The sequence below is a fragment of the Theropithecus gelada genome, chromosome 3 (genome assembly GCF_003255815.1).
Source record: "Theropithecus gelada isolate Dixy chromosome 3, Tgel_1.0, whole genome shotgun sequence".
In the NCBI taxonomy this organism is placed as follows: domain Eukaryota; kingdom Metazoa; phylum Chordata; class Mammalia; order Primates; family Cercopithecidae; genus Theropithecus; species Theropithecus gelada.
The window spans coordinates 56,225,952-56,238,410 of NC_037670.1; the positions used below are offsets into that span (position 1 = coordinate 56,225,952).

General features: G+C 42.6%; 1 pseudogene; it reads right to left on the bottom strand.

Moving 5' to 3' along the window:
- The window catches only part of LOC112620771, a 51,242-nt pseudogene extending 41,127 nt beyond the window's left edge, over window positions 1–10,115 (bottom strand).
- Window positions 10,116–12,459: the final 2,344 nt, after the last annotated feature.

Below are 12,459 nucleotides of genomic sequence, written 5' to 3' on the forward strand. Positions count from 1 at the left end.
GTGAGCTGAAATCACACCACTGCACTCCAGCCTCGGCGACAGAGCAAGATGGAGTCTCATCTTGGAAAGAAGAAGAAGAAGAAAAAAAAAAATTTCACGGACCAAGAAAAAGTTTCAAAGGGGAACAGCGTAAAGTTTCCAACTAAGAACTTTAAAAAATCTAACAGCATCATTGTACAAAAGAATTATCTTAATAGAATACATTAAGAGAAAATTTAAATGGCCTTTAATGTCAGAAAAAAGGATAGTTTCTTCCCAAAAAGACAGATGACACCCTTTCACTGACATAAAGTATGATACAAAAATTTTCAAATGCACGCCAGTTGTGGTGGCTCACACCTGTAATCCCAGCACTTTGGAAGGCCGAGGTGGGTGGATCACTTGAGGTCAGGAGTTCGAGACCAGCCTGGCCAACATGGTGAAACCCCATCCCTACTAAAAACACAAAAATTAGCCAGGTGTGGTGGTGCGTGCCTGTAATCCCAGGTACTCAGGAGACTGAAGCAGGAGAATCACTTGGACCTCGGAAGTGGAGGTTGTAGTGATCATGCCACTGCACTCCAGCCTGGACAAAAGAGCAGGACTCCATATCAAAAATAAATAAATATAAAATTTTCAATGCAACAATATTATAAAATAAATAAAATAATTGTTAGCATGCATACAACATTGTAAGCAATATTTTTCCAAAAAATTTACCACTTAAATCACCACCTAAACATGAAGACTCAAACATGAAGTGGAGCTTAAATGTTCAATTTTTTATTTCACTTCATTTTAATCAATCTTTTGGGAAAAAATATAAGTAAAAAATGGAAGTAACACGGTACCATTTCATTCCATTTGAAACGTTCTGAAAGAACTAAGGCAAAACACTTCCCTCTCCTCCTTTCTCCCTGACAGACACAGGATAAAATCAGTTCGCAGCAGGCAAAGAACACTACAGAGCAGTGGTTCTCAAAATGTAGTACCCAGACTGGCAGTAATACATTCTGAGAACTAAACAGAAATACGAATTCTTTGGGCCCTGCCTCAAACCTACTATATAGCAAACCATAAAGAAAGGGACTCAGCAGTCTGTGTTTTAACAAGACTTCCAGGTGACTGTGATATGTGCTGAAGTTTAAGAAGCACCGGTATAAAGAATTCCAGGACTGGTGTCAGCTCACATCTGGAAATGCACAGATATAACTCAGGGTCCTGAGGTCCAAGATAAGAGGTTAAGAATTAATCTTAATGAGCTTCTATCAATACTGAAAACTTCGCTTGAATCAGAACCACTATTTTACACACAGGAGACTAAAAATCAGCTCTCTGTTCAGTGTACATAGCTTCTCATTCCTTCCAAGACTGTAAATGTGAACAAGCATCTCCTTTAAGATTACAAGTCTCTTATAAATAGGTAATGCCCAGGGATGAGAATACGAGATTGTGGTCTTTATTAAAATCTTGCTCCTTATTCAGTTACATAACAGGAGAGGATTTTATTCCCCATTTTTATAAATGTTTGTCTTTTGAAACTCAGGATTGTATGTTTGCCAGTCTGATATGTCTAGACTGAGATACAATACTGGTGACCACTCCCGTCTACTGTGAGAATTTATGAGCTTCTAAGGGCAGATCATCTGCTAGACTACTGGGCTTGGTAAGGAGCCAGCCAACTATTAAAAAGATTACATTCTCATTTTCTAACTATATTCAGGCTTCTTGAATGACTCTGACCCTGTCCGTAATATGGCATGTTCTTTCCTGAGCAACTAGGCAAAAGAGTTTAGATGGTCTTCAGCTAGTTTTCAGTATATAAAGGAACATACTTCCATGGTTCAGTCAGGAAAGAGGACTTCTACAGGATTCTAGTAAGGATCAATCTGGTTCTCAAATGTTACAGGTCTTCCTTTTGGTAAAGAAAAGATATTTTAACGGTGGTGCACAGGCCTCTGTCTTAAAAATCCTACTAGGGATATTCTCACCTCCATTACCCCTTTGTTTTCAAGATAAAGAGAGTTTCCAGGAAGATATTCACAACAGAAGAGGATATTTTTGAAGTGTTACTTTAAAGGAAGGTACAATGGGTTTAGACAATTTATTGTGAAGCTAAGCCAATGTAAGAATTCTAATAAATTGAGGGCATGTCACATCTTTAACAGATGCTCACCTGGGGAGAAAATATCCGCAATATCTAAAATGTAGGGGATTATTAGATTTTTCAAACTTCTATAAATCAGCAAGAAAATGACAGAAAAATTAAGATTACCAAAACACTTAAATGAAATCTGAGCAGTTAATGAGTACAAAAGACATGTTCAACCTCACTAGAAATCAAATAAAATAAACTCAAATACTTTTATATCTTTATGCACACACAACACCAATGAGTGCCTAAGTCTACCAAGACATGCACAAGAATGTTCCTATTAGAAAAAACTGAAAACCCAAAGCCTTGTCTACAATAATTAATAAAGGATATACTGATACATTCACACAATGGAGTATTATATGACAATGAAAAAGAACGACTACACCCAACATGAATAAATACAGACGTAATCTTCACTGAACGAAAACAGATACGAAAAAGTATATGTATATAACATTCAAGAACAGGCAAATATTATGGAGAAAGCAGTCAGTAAGGTGTTTATCTTTGGGGGTTGTAATACTGAATGAGAGTGAGCACATGGAACAAACTAGGGTTCTAGAAATGAACTGTATATTAATTTAGGTAGTGGTTAGTTTTATCTTGCATATCTAAATTCATAAATACTTAAGGTATTCATAACAGATATTCAAATTAAGAAAGTTCAAAGTTCATTTTCTTGCTTAGGTTTAAAATTTCCAATATTTATCACAAAATAAATAAGCATGAAGGATCAAGTTTTTAGAGCATAATTTTGCAGGTAATTTTAAATCTCAAGCCCTATGAAGGTTACCAAAATAAAAAAAAAATCCTAAAATAGAGAGAAACATTAAAAAGGAGAAATAAGATATTCACTTCACAAAATTACTCCTTTGGGGTCTAGTTACTAAACTGCATCTTGCGGTCTGATATATATGAGTTATTGCCCGGAATATATAGGCTGTCCTTCCATCCTGGGCACTGGGACGATCACTACCACTTCTTCAAATCCAGCTAAAAGCATCAGTGCCTCAATGAGGCCTACTCCAGTCAGAACTGTTCACTTGCCTCCTCTCTGCCCGTGTCCTATATATTACCCAAGCAGAGCTCACCAACAATATTTTTAATCAACTGTTTAAAGCAGTGCTGCCAAACAAAAATACCATGTCAATCATATAAGTAATTTAAAATTTTCTTAGTAGCCACTTTTAAGATAGGAAAAAGGTGAAATTAATCAATTTTATTTAACCCGATACATCCAAAATATTATCACTGCAGTATACAATCAATATAAAAAATTATGGAGATTTTTTTCCATGCTCAGTCTTAGAAATCTGTGGTATATTTTATATTTGCAGAACATCACAATTCAGACTACCAACATTTCAAAGATTAACAGCCACATGTGGCTACAGGCTGCTGTACTATTTAATAAAAAGAGCATATCTAGAGTCTAGTCCCTTGCTCTATAAAGTGTGATCTACCATCCAGCAGCATCAGTATCACCTGGGATCTTGTCAGAAATGTAGAAATGCAGCCTATCTCAGAACTACTAAAAGAACTAAATTTGACAGGATACCCAGGATTGGAATGCATAGCAAAGACTGAGAAGCAGTAAATTAGATCACATATACCCTGGGAGTCTTACAGAATCGCTATTACCATTCAACAATTATATGGTATTATCCCACTGACTAATATAGAACACAGTATTTAAATAACAATAGCTTTTCTATGAATCATGTTTTCTCTACACTGTCCTGTGCAATTTTCTGCAATGGTGAAAATCTTCACATATGGGCTGCACAAAATGGCAGCCACTTGCCACATGTGGCTGTTGAGCACTTGAAATGTATCTGGAGCAAATGAGAAACTGCATTTTTAATTTAATTAATTGTAATTGATTTAAACATGTGGCAAATGACTATCATACTAGATAGCACAGCTCCAGGGGAATTGGTTACTATGTTACAGTGTCATCTCTAGGAGAAGCCTTAGGACAAATTTGGAAAGTTCTAGTCAAGATAATTCTTCTGATTAACTGTACTTCTTCTGTTTTTTTTAATTTTATGAAGTCATATTTACCATCTCACACTGGCTAAGGGCAAATTTGCATCTTACGTCTAAGGAAGCATAATAAAAGTTACAACACGTGCTTTGTGTGTATTAATATTATTCCAGCTTATCATCAATTAACAATACCAATATCCATACCTGTACAGTCTTTTTAATTCTATGAGAAGGACCACAAATCTGTGAGGAATAATGAGTTGATTAATGTCAACTTTCCCAATCCAGATTCGCCTAAAAGAAATAAGGGAAAATACCTTAAACTCACCCACTTTACCCAACCTTAAATATTCAACAGATGCTATAATCGAACTTGCTTTATGCAAGTACTTCTTGTTGGGACAATGAAATGACATTAGAAAATATGCTACAAAGAATAAGTGTCTTGTCCTCAGTTTCTTAGCTATCAAATTAAACTCATGTTTCTAAGGATTCCTATCAGCCTTCTAATTATACCACTTATATTCATTAAAAGCAATGTATCTACATTAAAAGTAATGTATCTAATATTCTACATTTTTAACAGTAATGTATTCCCAAAGAAAAAAGTCAGTCATTATTAAAAAATCCAAGTTGGATTATATATCGCTGCTTCAGTGAAATAAAGTTTTTCTTTATTAATAAACAATAATGAATGAATAAACAAGAAATCATGCAGCTATAAAAAGCAAAAATCTGCTAATACAAAGAATAATTAATCACAATGAAAATCTCCATATAAAATTCTAAACCACAAAAAATACTTTCTAATTTAGCCACCCATCAACCTAAATATAACGGTGCTTCTCCACAAACCAGAATCCAAACAATCTTAGGTAATTACTTTTTCCAATGCTTCTACTCAAGGTAGGAGGTAGACAGGAAGGAAGCTAGGGCATGATTTCTACTCTGACCACATACTCCTCTTTTTTGACTCTCCATGGCTAGTCCAATATATATACTCGTGTATAGTAACTATTACAAGTATACCAAAATATAAATGGTTTCAAGGTATATATAACCTAAGGTTAAAACAAATTATAAATCATATTATGATAATTAACATGGCACAGAGTTAAAGTATTTATTGTTAATAATTCACTTAGCACAATAGGCATGTTTAGCCTAAGTAACTATATCACAATACTTTTATGCCTAGGAGGAATTCTTTTTATATTAGCTCTCAAAAGATCTCAAAACTGAGATCCTTTCCAGTGGTTTGGGCTTACCCTTTTGACTGAGAGCATGCCACTTTTTACTAGAGGTTGATGTATGACTCAACTCAGAGTTAAGGATGAAAAGTGGGGATAACAGCACCTGCCTGTACCCTGGTACATATTATATGATGTTGATTTATTTACTTGTGGAGTCAGGGTCTCACTGTGTTGCCCAGGCTGGAGTGCAGTGGCACGATCATGGCTCACTGCAGTCTTTAACTCCTGGGTGCAGTGGTGCGCACCTGTAGTCCCAGCTACTCTGGCAGGCTGAGGCAGAAGAATCGCTTGAACCCAAAAGGCGGAGGTGAGATCACGCCACTGCACTCCAGCCTAGCGACAAAGCAACACTCCATCTCAGGAAAAAAAATTCTTAAAGTTCTAGTATCTAAAATGAGCAAAATCGCCAGGCGCGGTGGGTCACACTTGTAATCCCAGCACTCTGGGATGCCGAGGTGGGTGGACCATCTGAAGTCAGAGGTTGAGACCAGCCTGCAGTGAGCCGAGATTGCACCACTGCACTCCAGCCTGGGAGACAGAGTGAGACTCCATTTCAAAAACAGAACTAGCCAAGCGTGGTAGCATGCACCTGTAGTCCTAGCTACTGCGGAGGCTGACGGGGAAGGATTCCTTGAGTCCGGAGGTCAAGGCTGCAGTGAGCCATGACTGCACCACCTCACTCCTGCCTGGGCAAGAGCAAGACTCCGTCCCAAAAAAGAAACACACACACACACACACACACGAAAACAAAAAACAGAATAGCATCATTTCCTTCTGATTCGTTTGAAGGAAGTGAATTGCCTGTAAAAGTTTTCATTTTCAAAAAGAGCATTAAAATATAGTGTAAGGCCAGGCACGATGGTTCATTCCTGTAATCCCAGCACTTTGGGAGGCTGAAAGGATTGCCTGAACCCAGGAAGTTGAGGCTGCAGCTGAGCGATCCTCCCGCCTCAGCCCCGCAAGTAGCAGGGACTGCAAGCGCTTGCCACCATGCCCAGCTAATTTTTTGTATTTTTGTAGGCACAGAGTTTCACCATGTTGCCCAAGCTAGTCTGGAACTCCTGAGCTCAAGCGATCCACCTGCTTTGGCCTCCCAAAGTGCTGGGATCACGGGCGTTGCCACCGGGCCTGGCCCAGTTACTTTCTTCAGTCTGAGCATGAGCGCTGGAATAAAAGCTCTCACTTGCATATAATTTTTTAGAGACAGTATCCCTCTGTCACACAGGCTGGAGTGCAATGGCGCAATCTCAGCTCGCTGTAACCTCAACCTCCCGTGCTTGATCGCTTATATAATCTCGGCTCAGTGTAATCGCAACCTCCCGGGCTCGATCGCATATATATATATATATACATACACACACACACACACACACATACACACACATATATATACACACACATATATATATTTGTTTGTTTATACAGAGTCTCCGTCTGTTGCCCAGGCTGGAGTGCAGTGGCGCGATCTCGGCTTACGGCAACCTCTGCCTCCCGGGTTCAAACAATTCTCTGCCTCAGCCTCTCTAGTAGCTGGGATTACCGGCGCCCGCCACCACGCCCGGCTAATTTTTGTATTTTTAGTAGAGACGGGGTTTCACCACGCTGGCCAGGCTGGTCTTGAACTCCTGACCTCGTGATCCACTCGCCTCGGCCTCTCAAAGTACTGGGATTACAGGCGTAGGCCACCGCGCCCGGCCGATCGCTTATATTTTTAAAAAGATGTTTTCTTCGTTTCCTGGCCCCTTCTACCCCGCTACAAAGTTTCAAAGACTTAATGCTATTACAAAGGGTTGTCAGAGGTCAAGCTCGGGGGTGCATTCCCTAACGCGGGGCGGCCTCAAAGGGGGCCGACCCTGCCCAGGATGAGCGGCGCCAGATAGCGGGGGACGCTCCGGGGGTCCCCGGGCCCTGCCTGGGGGACGTGTTGTGGGGCGTACGTACCCAGGCTCAGGTAAGGCGAGTGGGCGGCTGGGGCTCCAGCTGGCGCTGGCCATTGAGGAGCTTCTGCGCTACCGTGCGATCGTGCCAGCCAGGCGCCGGTCAGTTGGCGCGCAGCGCCTGCTCGCGCGGAGTATGGCTCTTGCTGCGCCCGGCCCGCAGGCCGAGAAGTCATAAAGCTCCTCCTGGTAGCTTATGGGTGGCAGCGGCCGGGCCGAAGCCTCCGGACACAGACGGGCCACCTCAGCGACCGGTTACATCCCACCTGGCAGCCTGTAGCCAGCCTGCGCTCATGGACGCTCCTAGAGGACCCAGCAGCCCCGCCGCAAGTTCTGATTGGCTCCGCGTGCCTTCCGCGACCTCACCTACTGGGCGCGCCTTCCGCGATGTCGCAAGGGCGCGCCTTCGTGACGTCATAAGATCGCGCCTTCCCCTGAGCCATAGAGATGGGGCTTCGGTGACGTCACAGGCGGGAGTGTTCGGCAACGTAGCCGGGGCGGTACAGTGCCTCGAGCTGGGCAGTGTTCTCCTTAGAGGGGACCCTGGTAACAGCGACCTCTCCGCCAGGTCCTGTGTGTTGCTGGCTGGAGAAGGGTAGCTGAAAAACTCAGACCGAGCACAGTGTTTATGTCAGTCAAAAATAGAAAACTATGTGCGGGCGCGGCTGAGGCGGGAGGATCCCTTCAGGCCAAGAGCAGCCTAGCAGTGTGGCGCGACCCCATCTCTGTAGTCCTACCTCAGTCCCCCAGCTACTTGAACCCCAAGGTTCAAGGCTCCAATGAGCTATGATCCCACCACAGCATTCCAGCCTGCGAGACTGAGGTAAACCCTGTCTAAAAAAATAAACTATCCAAGTGTGCAACAGGGAGGGACTGCTTAAATAAAACAGGAGGCTGGCTGGGCCCTGTAATCCCAGCATCTTGGGAGGCCGAGGCGGTAGGATGGATGGCTTGGTCTCAGGAGTTCTAGACCAGCCTGGGCAACATGACGAAACCCTGAATCTACAAAACATACAAAAATTAATCGGGTGCGGTGCGCACCTGGCCTAATTTTTGTGTTTTTTGTAGAGATGGGGGTCTCGCTATGTTGCCCAGGCTGATTTCCAACTCCTGGGTTCAAGCGATCTTCTCACCTTGGCCATGAGAGTTGCTGTCTGGATTACAGGCGTGAGGGACCGTGCCCCGCCTGGGTTAGGCTATTTAATAACGTAAGAAAGTGCTCGACCAGGCTGGGTGGCTGACACCTGTAATCCCAACTCTTTGGGAGGCCGAGGCGGGTGGATCACCTGAGGTCAGGAGTTCAAGACCAGCCTGGTCATGGTGAAACCCAGTCTCTACAAAAATTAGCCGGGTGTGGTGGCACATGCCTGAAGTCCCAGCTACTTGGGAGGTTCATACAGGAGAATCGCTTGAACCTGGGAGGCAGAAGTTGCAGTCAGCCGAGATCACAACACTGCACCCCAGCTTGGGCAACACAGCGAGACTCCCAAGTTTGACACCAGCCTGGGTAATGTAGTGAAACCCTGTCTCTACAAAACAAACAAAAAACCCAGGCATAACTGTGTGTCCTAGCTACTTAGGAGGCTGGGGCAGGAGGATCACTTGAGGCCAGGAGCTCAAGGCTGCAGTGAGCTACAATCATCACACTGCTCCCTATCCTGAGCAATAGAATGAAAGCATGCCTCTAGATAGCTAGCTAGCTAGGTAATTGATACGTAGTTTGCTATCAAATTTTTTCCCTGGTTTGAACCATGTTTTTGTAAAGTAGCATTCGACACATCAGCATTTTACAGTGTTATTAGTTGTTCATATGATTATGTTTTTCTGAAATACAGTATACTTTACAAAAGCAGTTTTGTCTTTCAAAGCACATAGATAGGTCCTCAAGTGAATTTGTCTACTGTTGGCGACCTTGGTACCATTTTGTCCACTTGATTGGAAAATTAATTTCAGGTCACTGTTGGCCTTAGAAGAAGAGCCCAAAGACAACAAGGAAAGGCGCTCGTGTCCAGTCACCTTCTAGATGCATTTTTACCTTCCCTTAAGGTTTCCTTTGACGAACATAGAAGTAATCTATGTAGAATTGACCCAGTGCTGCCCTGGCAGCTTTGTATATTAGGCCAAATTTACATTTCTTACCTGTATGAGAGGCACCCTGGCAAGCTAGTGGAGTTACACATGAAGTCTGATCTCAGCTGCACTGTCCAGAGATGTAACACGGTCCAATCAAGTAACATTCTCTAAGCCCGTTTCTTTAGCAGTAAAATAAGAATAACATACCCATCTAAAAAGACAGCCTATCGTATTTGAGTGGTCTTTTATTTTCAACAAAACTGTGTTTAACACAGTAATTATTTTCATTCCCATACCACATTTGTGTTTTGTTTTCTGTTTTTGAAATGGAGTCTGTTTTGTTTGTTTGTTTTTGTTTTTGAGATGGAGTCTTGCTGTTGTCGCCCAGGCTGGAGTGCAGTGGCATGATCTCCGCTCACTGCAACCTCCGCCTCCCAGGTTCAAGCGATTCTGCTGCCTCAGCCTACTGAGAAGCTGGGATTACAGGTGCCCACCACCACACCTGGCTAATTTTTTAAATATATTTTTAGTAGAGATGGAGTTACATCATGTTGCCCAGGCTGGTCTCAAACTACTGACGTCAAGTGATCCACCCGCCTTTGCTTCTCAAAGTGCTGGGATTATAGGCATGAGCCACTGTGCCTGGCCTGTTTTTAAATAAGGATTTCTTGGCTAGGCGCAGTGGCTCACACCTGTAATCCCAGCACTTTGGGAGGTCAAGGTCGGTGGATCGCCTAAGGTCGGGAGTTCAAGACTAGCCTGACCAACATGGAGAAACCCTGTCTCTACTGAAAATACAAAATTAGCTGGGCGTGGTAGTGCATGCCTGTAATCCCAGCTACTTGGGAGGCTGAGGCAAGAGAATTGCATGAACCCAGGAGGCAGAGGTTGTGGTGAGCTGAGATCGCACTTTTGCACTCCAGCGTGGGCAACAAGAGCAAAACTCAGTCTCAAAATAAAAAAAAGATTTCTTAAAATGATATTTTCAGTATTTTATACATGATGTGTATGCAGCAATCTTAATAGGATGTTACCTGACACTTTTCAGGGCTAGAAAATGACAGTGGCAGCTGATTTGATCCAAATGTCTCTAATTCTTTTTTTTTCTTTTTTCTTTTTTTTTTTATTTTAAGACAGAGGCATGCTCTGTCACCCACACTGGAGTACAATGGCATGATCTCGGCTCACTGCAACCTCCACCTCCCAGGTTCAAGCAATTCTCCTGCCTGAGGCTCCCAAGTAGCTGAGATTACAGGCACCCGCTACCATGCCTGGCTAATTTTTTGTATTTTTGGTAGACACGGCGTTTCCCCATATTGGCTAGGCTGGTCTCGAACTCCTGACCTTAGGTGATCTGCCTGCCTCAGCTTCCCAAAGTGTTAGGATTACAGGCGTTGGCCACTGTGCCAAGCCCAGATGTCTCTAATTCTAACATGAGATGTACTGCAGGATCATAGCAGAATGAGTTGCTGATGTATCCAGAAGGAAATGAGCATGGAACTCTCACGACAGCTGTCTTGAGAAGTGTGTGTGTGCTGTGCTTGAATATCTCACTGCTCATTTATACACAGGCTTTCTGGTGACTGAGTTAATAGTATGTGTTTCATAAATAATGTAACCATCTTTCTTCCTTCTTTTCTTTTCATTTTTCTTTTTTTACAGGGTCTTGCTCTGTTACCCAGGCTGGAGTGCAATGGTGTGATCTCGGCTCACCACAACTTCAGCCTCCTGGGTTCAAGCGATTCTCCTGCCTCAGCCTCCTAAGCAGCTGGGATTACAGGCATGCGCCACCACACCCGGCTAATATTTGTTTTGTTTTTTTTTTGAGACGGAGTTTCGCTTTTGTTGCCTAGGCTGGAGTGTAGTGGCACAATCTCAGCTCACCACAATCTTTGCCTTTCGGGTTCAAGCAATTCTCCTGCCTCAGCCTCCCGAGTAGTTGTGATTACAGGCATGTGCCACCACGCCCGGCTAACGTTGTGTTTTTGGTAGAGATGGGGTTTCTCTATGTTGGTTAGGCTGGTCTCAAACTCCCAACCTGAGGTGATCTACCCACATTGGCCTCTCAAAGTCCCAGGATCACAGGCGTGAGCCACTGCTCCTGCCCCAATTTTTGTGTTTTTAGTAGAGTTGGGGTTTCACCATGTTGGCAAGGCTGGTCTCCAATTCCAGACCTCAAGTGATCAGCCTACCTCGGCCTCCCAAAGTGTTGGAATTACAGGCGTGAACCACCATGCCTGGCCAGCCCTATATCTTTAAGGCTACACATTTTGCACTTGTTAAAAGTATTTGAACATACAATTACCCAGCTTCCCTTGTTGATGCTTGAATTTTGTATAATCTTAAATATTTTTTCCAATCTAAGCTTTATTTTATCCCGTTTCTTCTGTATTTGTATAACTAGGTGGCTATCTTCATTGAAAGTTTTTTCAAAAGCCTTAAAATAGATTATTGTTCTTGGCAGCAATTTGAAAGCTATTTGAGGAGAAGGGGAGACTTACAATGATGATTCAAATGAAGCAAACTAAAAAGTAGTGAAGCAAGACAGAGGAAAAAGCAGTATTCACTTGAGCACATCCCAAAAGAATAACATTTCAAATGTAACTAGAAAAAAGTATGCTGAAGTTCACAATACAGAAATAATTATTAATACTCAAAGTAGCTTTAAAGCCCTGCTCAGCATTTGAATGTTGGGAATTGACCCGGAGGTGGCTGTAACCTAAGATGGTTCCTTCAGTAATGACCATTTTTTCTTTTTCAAGATGATGATTATTCCCCACCTTCTGAGAGACCAAAGACCAATGAGACACCACAGCCACCAGTCCCGTAACCTGCCAATGCTGGGCAACAGAAAGTGAGGGAGTTCAACTGTGGTAAGTTCTCAGCGAAATCCACTACCTTTTCCTTCATCTTCTGGACTCTGAATGTGACTGATGAAAGTTACAACATTCTCTGCAGGGGGAAATGTTTTAGCATGTATTACTACATTTTAATCACATCTTTGTAAAGCCAGGAGCATTTTGAAAGTCACGTTACAGACATTGTTTAAACATAGTTTGTATTTGCCAAA